This window comes from Octodon degus, unplaced genomic scaffold, assembly GCF_000260255.1.
Source record: "Octodon degus isolate 3935 unplaced genomic scaffold, OctDeg1.0 scaffold00117, whole genome shotgun sequence".
Taxonomy (NCBI): Eukaryota; Metazoa; Chordata; class Mammalia; order Rodentia; family Octodontidae; genus Octodon; species Octodon degus.
This window is the reverse complement of record NW_004524693.1, coordinates 5,527,968-5,539,984: the sequence shown is the minus strand read 5'-3', so window position 1 is coordinate 5,539,984 and position 12,017 is coordinate 5,527,968.

Genomic DNA, 12,017 nt, shown 5'->3' with positions numbered 1-12,017 from the left:
ATTCTGTGTGCATTGGTTTGTCAGAACTGGTGCAATATCTATGGAAGTGTTTTCTTTTTCCCCTCTAGAAGTGGTCTTTCTGCCTCTTTGTTTCCTTCATCACCTGAAAAGACATACGGCAATCACAGAATTGCAAAGCTTTTGCTGAAGGATTAGGAATGGTGGGAAGCAGGTCTTCATTAGAAGGGGTACAGGCTAAAGACATGGTAGGAGTCTTGTTTGGTGTGCAGGTGCCAAAGGGAGGACTACACACATGGGTGTTCTACACACGTTGACGTTAAACATGATGGTGACAACTCCATTCTGTTCTCCCTCGTGAGGATGCTTATTCATTATCTCCCCTTGTTGCTGGTGGTTTCTATTTAGATGGAGAAGGAATCCATCTCTTCTCCATCCCTAGAGTGCCTCGAACAAGCAGTTAAGTATATGCACATGGTGCTGCTTCTTTGGATCACATATTCCATCAGTGCATCCCAGTGGTCTCCCACAAGTGCACAGGAACTCCCCCTATGCTCCTTACCCAAAGATGATCAGGGGCTGTGGTCCTTGTGCTCAGTAGGTCACTAACCCATGGTAGCCATGGAGAGCACAGCTTAGGGACCACAAAGCACCATCTGCAGAGTGGGAGGGGGAAGGGGCATCATGAGTCCAACATGCATGCTGGTGAAGGGAGGGATCTGCTGAGCACCCCTACATTGCTCTGCTACTGTCTGCTCCCACCTTTATCTTCCTGTCATCAATATGAATGAGTCAGGAAACAGTAGAGGCTGATTCCTCCAGGATATTTCCAAGTTCACCCTTTTCAGTCTCACATTCTCTTCCTTCTATGCCATCTTCATTTCTTACTTTGTGCCTTACCTATGGTGCCTCCCTGCTCACCTGGCCATATCTAAGACCATGTGGAGATTTCCTCATCTTCCTCAAGTTTCCCACAAAATAGTAGCAACTTTAAGGAAGCTCCTCCATGATCAGTGAGTCTTGTCCAACTTCTCCAGACAATGACAACATTGGATTGAATGATTATTTAATATAATCATATTTGACTTGGTAATACTATTAAAATATAGTATAGACCTGAAGTTTGACCATCAAATCTCATTCAGTTTGGGGGGCATTGCAAGTTCCTCCCACCTCATACCCCTCATCCCATTTTCTTTTGTCTTTCCGTTTTCCTCCCCACCGCTGGAGAATATACTGACACATATTTGGACATTCACAGCACCAATTGTATAATACTCACCATCAGTAGAATGTGTTGCTATACAATATTGGGATTTCCTTAGTGATTGTAGGCAAACCACTTGGCATGTCTCAGACAACTAAGGTTTCTGGTCTCTCTTGGCCTGTGACTACCAGATCATCATGTATTATGTTCCAGTGTCTGGTCATGTTAAAGACCTCAGTATAGGGAGTCCTGCTACAGTGCTGTATATGGCTAGATTTCTGAATTTCTGTGTAAAATTGTGTAATTGTTTATTCCTATTTTTGTGAAAAGAACACTTTTTACCAGAAACTAATCTAAGCTTTTAATAAAGAATATCCATCATGTTTTCCCATTAGGGAACTGAATTAAAGCAACACTCAAACCTCCACCAACATGGGCAAGAATGTCTATTATCAATTACTAAAGAAACAAGAAATGCTGACAAAGTTGCTAGGACAAAGAACCCCTCCTACATTGTTGGTGGTAATGTGAACTAGCACAAATAATATGGAAATCCCATAGTGATCTCTCAAAAAATTAAAAGCACTGCTTGCACTCTTCTCTCTCCCTCCTTTTGCTCCCTTTCTTCTTTCCTCTCTTCCTCTCACCCCTAGAGAACATACACACACACACACACACTCACAGGTTCACAGAGATAGGTTTTATTGCACTATCACTGGAAAGTGTTGGTGTATAATTTTGACACGACCCCATTTCATCATTATAGTTTCACATGCCAAAGGCCACTTCTCTGATTGTACCGATGGTTGGTTCCTCTCAAGCTGAAGAACTCTTGGTTCTACTTTCCTTGACATGATGTTCTCTGGCCCCAGCTGGACCTCTTCAGGCCCCTCTTTGCCTTGGCTGCCTGGGGAGCTGTACAATATCCCACAGCATCACACTGGGTTCTCTTGGCCATGTTTGATTCCTTCTTTACCTGGAAGGACAAGGAGCTCATAGAAGAGCACTGATTTGGGGAAGAGGGGGACTAAGAATGGAAGCAGGTGCTTCATGGGAAAGGAAAGCAGTCTGAGGATTGGTAAGTGTCTTGGGATGGCTGTCAATGGGACAAGGGAAGAGGTAGGATGGTCGACTTGTCTTTCCCTTAGTTTTGGGCACTGAAAGTGCCCTTTTTTCTTGTTCAGAAGGGTTCGTGGTTCCACATTTTCAGCAGATCTATGCAGCTGGCATCTCACATTTGAGGTTCTAGCCATCGTTCCTAGCAGAAACCCACCCTCTAGACTGCCCCATGTGGTCCTGTCTTCCCTTTATATACCTGTCCCAAAGGTGGCCACACCCTAGTGCTTTGTTTCATCAGGAAGTTACCAGCCAGTGGAAGCCCTGGGTAAGCAGAGAGGCTTTGACATTACAAACTGTCATTTGAACAGGCCCATGGGGAAGGGCATGTATGGTGAATCCAAAATTGCATGGACAGAGAAAGGGAAGAATTATGTTTCAACCCTACAAAGCTTTCCCAAATTTGTCTCCCACCCTTTTTATCTACTTGCACTCAATTTTTCTATATCCAATCTCAGGGTAGGGTCCTTACTCCACGCTATTCCTAAAGGCACCACTTCAGTTGCACATTCTGCTTGGTCCTATCCTCACATAATTTTTAACTTATCAAATTTTTCCTTTTAACAGGGTCATACCTAAAACATTGGAGAGATATGCACAACCTTTCCCTCTTACTAATTTTTCTTATGCACTTTGAACATTACTTACTTCCTCATTATCTGATTATTTTTTTGATTTACATTCTTCCAATACCTAAGATGCTGAACATTTTTCAGTACATCTTTTGGTCATTCTATTTCATCTTTGAAATATCTGTTTATATTGCTTATTGTTGATTAGATCTTTTGTTTTGGAGGGGTAATAAGGAATATTAAATATATTTTTAAAACATGAAGGGGTGTTTTTGAAATTAAATCAATAAATGGTATTTCTTTGAGTTGACTTCAATAGAATAATAATCTATTATTGTCTATAACCTCAGTATTTTGCATTTGTACCATGTCATCAACATTTCTTCTATTCTTTTTTTTTCTTTCACTCTTCTTTATGGTATGGATGCAGCCGGCTTTGACTGCCATTTCCTTAATATTTGAAATAACAAAGCCAAATATTTTACAGTATTTTTGTTAAAAAATGTAGTCTTACAGAGATATGTGTAACATAATGTGAGCAGTCCTAAAAAAATTCATAACATAGAACTGTCCTTCAAACTGATATCTATTGTGGGCTCTGACTCCCAAAATTTCTGATACATTTTTACCCCTCATGATTAGAATGAGAGTAATTATAAAATGACTTGCTGTTCTCTGATTCTCAGGAGGTGACACAATTTTTTAATAGTGCTAGTTTGCTCTGGAGTTTCCTTGGTCTCATAGTGACTCAAATCTATTCCATAATTAACTGATCATTTGAGTTGGCCAAGTTACAAAAACTTGCACAACAGGGGATTGCTAATGTTTTTCAAATTACTATTCACAGTAAAGTACTTGCTTTATTTTTTCAACATATCCAGCTTTCAAATTTTCACAGTCACAAAGTTGGTCAATGCTCTTCTCAATTAACTCTGCATTCCCTGAAATCGCCTTTTTGTGCAGGTGCTGACACACTCCATCTCTCAGTTCAGCAGTGATTAAATGCAAATTCTCCTGTTTTAGGTCGCAGAGCTTCCTAAAAAGCACTCAAACACCTTCCCTCCACCAGGTTAGGGGTTCCCAATAAGAATCATTTTGCTCTCTGTCTTTACAGTATTTATACTGATTGCAGTTTATTCACTTATATGTTGTTAAGTACTTCATTTTTTAATTCTTACTGCAACTTTACAATAATCTTCTGAAGTTGTTACTGGGTTTTTTTTTATTTTAGGGAAGGGTCTATGGGGCGGTCAGGGTCTCACTACTACATTGGACTCAGTGATCCACCGGTTTACAGCCTCCCAAGAGATGGGATTATAGGCGCGCCACCACACCCAGTCTCAATTGACATCTCAGCAAGTCCTGGGGTTGGGGCTGGCATGGCAGGTCTGGGGATTGAATCCCCAGTCCCTGCTCCAGCTTGCGAAGTTGTTATTCTTATCCATGTGATAACATGGACTCTTATAGGTTTACAGACTGTTATGAAGCCTTTGACATATGGAAGGAGCCAAAATTCTGCAACAGAGTGAAATTCTACACATAATCTTATAATACTCTCCATTGTCACAGTTTGATGAGATGACTAGTTCTGTTTTCATGCTAATTAAAATCAAGTATCGATTCATAGATATATAAAGTCCAAGGCCACTTATCCCCAAGTGTTTGCAAGTGTCCATAATTAAAATTGAATTTGAGGAAAGATATTTGGTTATAGAAGGTGGTATAATTTCTGCAGCATATCCTCCTAGCATGTAGTGACCACATAATCGGGGAGCACACACACACACACACACACACACACACACAAAGACACACCACATCACACATCACAAATGATAGATTTTTGTTTCTACCATCATTATCTACTATTAATGTTAGATTTCCAACATACCTGAATGACTGTTTGTTGCTACCCATATTTGTGGAGCCTTTATGGGTATCCATAAGGTCTCTAGCTTCTCTTCCCTGGATTCTTGGCTCATTACTCCTGGAGCAGAGTTCCCTACAGACTCTCTTAAACCTACTCAGGTGCAACTAGAGAGTGTCTGATCCAGCTGATGATACTGTTTGGAAGCTGCTACCACTCAGGGTTTATTGGTTTGTCAGAACTGGTACACTATCTAGGGCAGGGTGGTCTTCATAACTGCTTGAGGTGGTCTATATTTTCTTTCTTCATCTCTTGGAAGGACATGAGGCAATCACAGAAATGTAAAGGTTTTGCTCAAGAAGGATGAGGAGCAATGGGAGCAGGGCCATCATGAAAATGGGTACAGTATGAAGACAGGAGAGGAGGCTTGTGGGGCATCAAGGGGCCAAAGGGATGAGTTTGGGTGGTCTACTCACACTGACCTTAAACATGATGATGACAACTCCTTTCTTTTCTCCATCCTGAGGATGCTTCTACAGTATCTCCACTTGGTGCTGGTGGTTTGAATTTAGGTGAAGGAGCCCATCTCTTCACCATCACTACAGTGCCTTGATCAACCAGTTCACTATCTGCACATAGTGCTGTTGCTTTTGAGCATATGTTCACTCAGTGCTTCCCAGTGGTCTACTTCAAGTACGCCTGAACTTCCCTTACCCTTCTTTCCCATAGATGGTCATGGGCTTTGGGGCTAGTGATCAGCAGTTCAGCAGCTAATGTCAGCCACTGAGGGAGGAACTTAGGGAATACCAGGCACCACCTGGACAGAGGGAGGAGAATGGTGTATCATGAATCCAATATGCATGTTGGAGAAGGGAGGGATCTGCTTTGCACCCCTACATTGCTCTCCTACCCTCTGCTCCCAACTTCCTTATCTCCTTGTCCTCAGTATCAGTGAGTCAGGAAACATGGAGAGGCTGACTCCTGCAGGATCTGGCCAATAAGGCCACCCCGTTCAGTGAAACATTATCTTCCTTCAACGCCCCTTCCATTTCCTCGTTTATATCTTACATTAAGTGCTTCCTTGCTAGGCTGGCCATATATAAGTCCATGTGCAGATTTCCTTATCCTCATGGTTTTTTCCCATAGTTATCAAAATCTTGGCAATTTTAAGGCAGCTGATCAATAATCAGTAAGTTATGCTCAGGGTCCCATGAGAGCAAACTCATTGGAATGAATGAACATTAAATATATCCTTGTTTGACTTGATAGTTCTATTAAAATGTAATATGTACCTGAATGTTGACCTTCAAATCTCAATCAGATTGGAGGGGTATTCCAAGTTCTTCCCTTCTCACACCCTTCTTCCTCTGTTATTTCTTCCCTACTCTCACCCCTTGGCTTGTTTTCTTCCCTCTTTAATTTCTCTCTCCCCATCCCTAGAGAACCTACTGTCACACATTTGCAGGTTCACAAGAGCAAGATGTTATTTTCCTCATAGGTGGCTTGTGTTGCTGTACAATTTTTGGATTTCCTTAGTGACTGTCAGCAGACTACAGGCAATGTCTCAGATAATCAAGGTTTCTGGCTTCTCTTGGCATGTGACATCCAGCTCATATGCATGGTCCTCCAGTTCCTGGTCATGTATAAGAAAGACTTCCGTATGTGGGGAATATTTTCATCCTTTCCTTCAATAAACTTCTCTGTTCACTAAGAGGATTGCTTATATCTTGCCAAACACCAGTGTTCTCTTTCATCCTTTCTGAAGTATTCACTGAGATTGCTCCAGTTTTTTTTTTTAGACTGACATCATGTTTCCCACCTTCTTTTAGTTTTAATCATCATTATTCCTTTTATGTTTTTTTCCTCTTATGTTCCTCACTTATTTGTATTGGTTGTGTTTATTTTTCTTCTATAAGGAATGCTTTCTTCATTTTTAAAAATATACAGCATGGAGTGTGACTGTTTATTTTTTGCTGTATTTAGGAATAAAAAATGTACTTCACACTGAGTTACATTCTAGCCATTTTGTTGTTGTTGTTTAGACTGTGTCTGGCTAAGTCCCTAAGTTGCCTTGACTTGGCCTGATTTTCAGATACTCATACCCATACTTCCCTAGTAGTATAAACATTGGACACCACTGTGGGTATTCAGGTTTATTTTTCATAGAGAAGTTTGTTCATTATATTTTATATTATTTAATTTCTTCTTTAATTTTCTGTGTAAAATAGTGTTTTTTAGGAGGATGTTGTTTACTTTCTATGTGATTGTGTCATTTTTGTGTTTTCTATTTTTGATTTCCAATTTTATTGCTCTATAGTCAAATAATAAGCATGGGAAGATTTCTATTCCATTGTATTTACTTAAACCCATTTTATGAGCTAATATGTAGCCAGTTTTTCAGAATGTCCCATGAACAACTCAGAAGAATGTATATTCTGATAATGTGATTTGGAACACTTTAAGCATCTACTAAGTCTATTTGCCCACAGGTTTGGTTTAGTTATGATATTTCTGTTGATTTTCTCTAGTTTTTCAACCTAACTGAGAATGGGGTATTATGTACCCCTATTATAATAGTGTTAGTGCTTATTTGATTTGCACATCTACCAATATTTGTTTTAGTTAGTTGGATGCACTGGTATTTGTTGAATATTTGCATGATTAGTTTCATTTCTTCTTTTAGTTTTCCCCTAACAAATATAGAGTGACATTATTTGTCTCTTTTGTTCAATCTTGGCTTGACGTTTGCATTGCCTGCAAATAGAATAGCTACCCTTGGTTTTTGTTATCCTTGTTTCTGTAATATGGTGTATTGTTTTCCATCTTTTGAGTTCGTCTTTGAATTTATTTTTAAAATAAATGTGTTTCCTCAAAGTAGTATATTGGTGGATATTGCTTCTTAATCCAATCTGACAGTCTGTTTCATTTGATTGGTGATTTGAGACCACTTACATTGATGGTTATAACTGGTATTTATTGGCTTATCTTTTTCATATTATTTTTCTATTTTGGCCCCCCATGTTTCCCCTCTTTTTAATTGCTTGCCATGCCTGGAGGCCTCTTTATATTGTTGTTCTTGTGCTTGTGATCTTTATTGCCTCTATAATATATACTTTAGAGCGTTCTGAAGATCTGGTTTGGTGTTCATGTATGTCTTCAGTTTTTCTTTGTCATGGAACTATCTCATTTCTCCATAAATTTTGAAATGTGATATTATGGAGAACATCAACCTGGATTGGAAGTTGTTTTCTTTTAGGGCTTGAAGTGACTCACTCCAAGCTCTTGTTGATTTGAGGGTCTGTAGTGAATAGTCCTCCATGATTTTGATTGGATTTCCTTTAAAGGTCATTTGTTTCTTTTCTCTAACCTCTGTTAATGTTCTGTTCTTCTACTGAATTTCTGGAATGTTGATTACTATATGTTTCGGTGTAATTTATTTTGGTCATGGCTATTTGGACTTCTATACACTTCATTTAAATCTGTGTCAAGTTATTTATTTATATTTGGGAAATTTTCTGCCACTATTTCTCTGAAGAGGTTTTTCATAGCTTTTACACTGTCTCAAGTGTGTTCACTAGCTTCAATCAATTTTACATGGTTCATCTTTCCTTAATTTTGTATCTGTTGGATTGATCTTTTATGATATCTTGCTATTTTGAAGATATCTTTCTTTTCATAGGCCCTAGCTGAAATCCTGTCTTTTAGAGCTGATATTCTACCCTCACCTTCATTCAATCTATTGTGTGCAATTTCACTGGAGGTTTTAATCTCTTGGATTTATGCTTAGATCTGTTTCAAGTATTTTATTTCTTTCCTATGTTGAGCATTTGTGGTTTTCAACATTTTCCTGTGATCCTCTATTTTTCTTTATCTGCTTTAATGTATTATATTTTTATCTTCATTTTTCTCCTTCAAGATTATACATTTATAGCCCATTTAATTTTTTAGGGAGCAAAAGCCAAAAATGTAGGACCTGAGAGATGGCTGAGTGGAATAAGTGCTTCCCCAGCAAGCACAAGGGTCTGAGTTCAATCCCCAGTTCGGCCAAAAAAATTTTTTAAAAAAGCTAAAAATGTAGCTCATGCTGTGACAGACAGAGAAATGACTACAGATAATTGTCAAGAGAGCCACACTTAAGAAAAAAAGAGTACAAATCACAATATTGCCATTAGAATTCATCTTTCTGTGTCCCTTCCCTAACATATCCCTCAAGCCTTCATGTTTTACACCTGGCTAAGAATAGAGGCCAATAAGATAGCACATACAATTAATCAAATTTGACTCTTGGAAACTCATTTCCAATGATGTTTATAGGAGACAACTGTGATTAAAAATGCACAAACTGAAACTTTATCTATAACAGTGAATTTGGAGATGAAAATGACAAACTAGTATGGAAATTCTTATTTTAGTAAAATAAACTTCCAATAGTCATGCACCTTTACTGTATATTCAACTATTTCTTTATTGGTGGTGATAGTAGTAACAGTAATAGTAATAGTAGTAGTAATAGTCAGAATTAATAGTAACCTAATATTTATTGAGCATTTATTATGTGTCAATCACTGTACTTAGTGCTTCATACAACTATTTAATATTGTCAACCTTACTATGAGATAGATATTGTATTCAGTCTAAAGAGCAGTAAATCCAAATGCATAGAGGTTATATAGCCTGTTCAGGATTTCACAGCCAAGAACAAAGGAACCTACACCTTAAGTGCTCTATACAATATTGAAATTTGTTCATCAGAGAACCCTTCATATCTAGAACAAACAAATAAAGGAAAGACAACTGCTTTAACTGAGTGCCTTGAGACCATGTTCAAGACCATTCACATTTTCAAACCTACTTTCCATTAACCTTCAGTATAACACTGCAAGACCAGTAAACAGTGCCTATAGTTACACATGAGTAAGCTGCCTCATTTTTTTAACATGTGTTTGCTCAGTGTCTCTTGTATGCTAAACAATGCACTGGATGTATGGACCATGCAATTAACAAATTAGGTACTTTCTTGTCTTTGTAGAATTTACATTTTAATTGTAGAGAAAAGGGAATAATAAATACACATGGATTCTGAAGAAAAAAACCAAGTATAATAAACAAAGATCAAGATTATTTGTTCTATCTCTCAAAAACTAAGCACTGTCTTGAGTTTACTGTTTATTATACACGATAGATAATGATAGATAGATAGATAGATAGATAGATAGATAGATAGATAGATAATACATTGTGTCCTTCAGTCTTTGCTTCATATCAAGTACAGTATTCAATAACAGGCATTACTTTCATGCTCCCAGTGTGTGTGTGTGTGTGTGTGTGTGTGTGTGTGTGTGTGTGTGATCTGGGATACCATGTCTCCACATATTTTCATTCTGAGGCTGAAAATAAAAGGCCAATCTCAGGGGACATGCCTTTCTTATTGTAGAGGACAGAAGCTCCCAGAAGAACAACCTGAAGTCATGGTGCTGCTTAAGTTCTTGGCTTGGATCGCTCATATGATCAACTCTGCTCTCATATTCCACTGGGAAAAGCAAATCCTATGGCCAAGCCATCAGTGAACTGGGAAATTGTATTTCTCCAATAGAGGTGGTAGGAGGAGGCACGAGTACTTGCTGAATAAAAATGTAATCTACAATAAATATATAGTGTTCTTTGCTTGTTCTCACTATTTGTGTAAGCGGTGTACCCAGAAGTAATTGTTCAAGTTGCATTACTCACTCAACATAATTTTTATATTAAGTTTCATATGTAACTCCAATTCATTTGTTTTAATTTCCATTGAGTACTATATTCAATCAATTTTTCTACTCATCTACTTACACATAGTTTATAGTTTACAGAAATTGGTGACATTGATCATTAATATTATATATGTCCTTTTCTCATGTTTTACTGGAGTTGTATTTTATTTTCTAATGTACACTTTCTCAGGCTATGTTTGTCATCTTCCCTTTCCTCACTATCATACACTACTATTGATAGTACACATCTCATTTCTTTGCAATCATGTATCTTGTTTGTTTTCTATTCTATTCCTGAAGTTGGCTTCTGGTTTTTAATATGTACAGTTTCTCCAGCCTACTAGACATTTAAGTAGAGAAATGGAGTAGATAATTGAAAATAAGTTTGAAGTTCAAAGCAGTTTGTTCTGGAGATATTGAGAGTTGTCAGTATTTATTTTCTGGTTCTTGATTTTGGTTGTACATTAAACCATGTTGGGATAGATGTGGTAGTGTCCACTTGTTGTCCTGATTACTCAGGAGGCTCAGGGAGACAGACTGCCTGAAACCAGAAGTGCAAGGCCAATGTGGGGATGAAGGGTGATGAAAGGGCAGAGAGGGGCAGAGGAAGTAAAACTGAGTAAAATGAGGTATGTATTTGTACAAAATTCTTAAGATAAAAGTAGTATTATATATCACAAACATGTATTACCTAAAATGACAAGCTATTTTAAGACTATCTTTAAATGAATAAATAATTTTTTTTGAAAATGACATAGTGAATAGTGAACATTTATACCTATGTTGAGAACATATCCTAGATCATTTAAATTAGAACTTCGAAAATGGGCATTGATATTACCGGAGTTTTAACATTAGTTGATTCTGAATTGCTATCAGGGCAGAGGACCAGACAACCAGTCATATACACTAGTGCATATTTTAATGCAAATTAATAACCATGAAGGTTATTTAAATACAGATTTCTAATGTTTCTCTGAAGTGGAAGCCCTGATTCTACATTTTTTCCTTACCCTGGCTGGCTTTAGACTCATAGCAATGCTCCTGCCTCAGCCTCCAGAGTGGTAGAATTACATACAGACTTGCACCATCATGCTATGCTCCAAGAGTATAAATTTCTAATGTACTCCCTTATGAGGCTGTTTGAGATCATATCTTGCACTTTGAGTTATAAATATACCAATACCAGCTGAAACCATGATATTACATGAATTCCTCAAGAAGGAAGGCATAAACAGAGAAAATGTACAAGAGTATACACTAATTTTCTTCATCAATGGTTGGGAATGTTGTGCAAGATCAGATGAAGCAAATTATTCAACTTAACCAGTATTACAACTTTGTTGAACAAATACATAGCTAGGTGACTAAAAGACAAAAGAATGGGACATTGGTGGACAGGTGATTACAAACATAAGCAATAGATTGTAGATTGGGCAATGGGATGAGATCAAAGAACTGGTACACTATAGCTTTTAAGAAACAAAAACTCAGATCCAGTCCTAGCCCAGGCCCCTGTGAGTGTGTGGGAGAGCTTCCTGCTACCC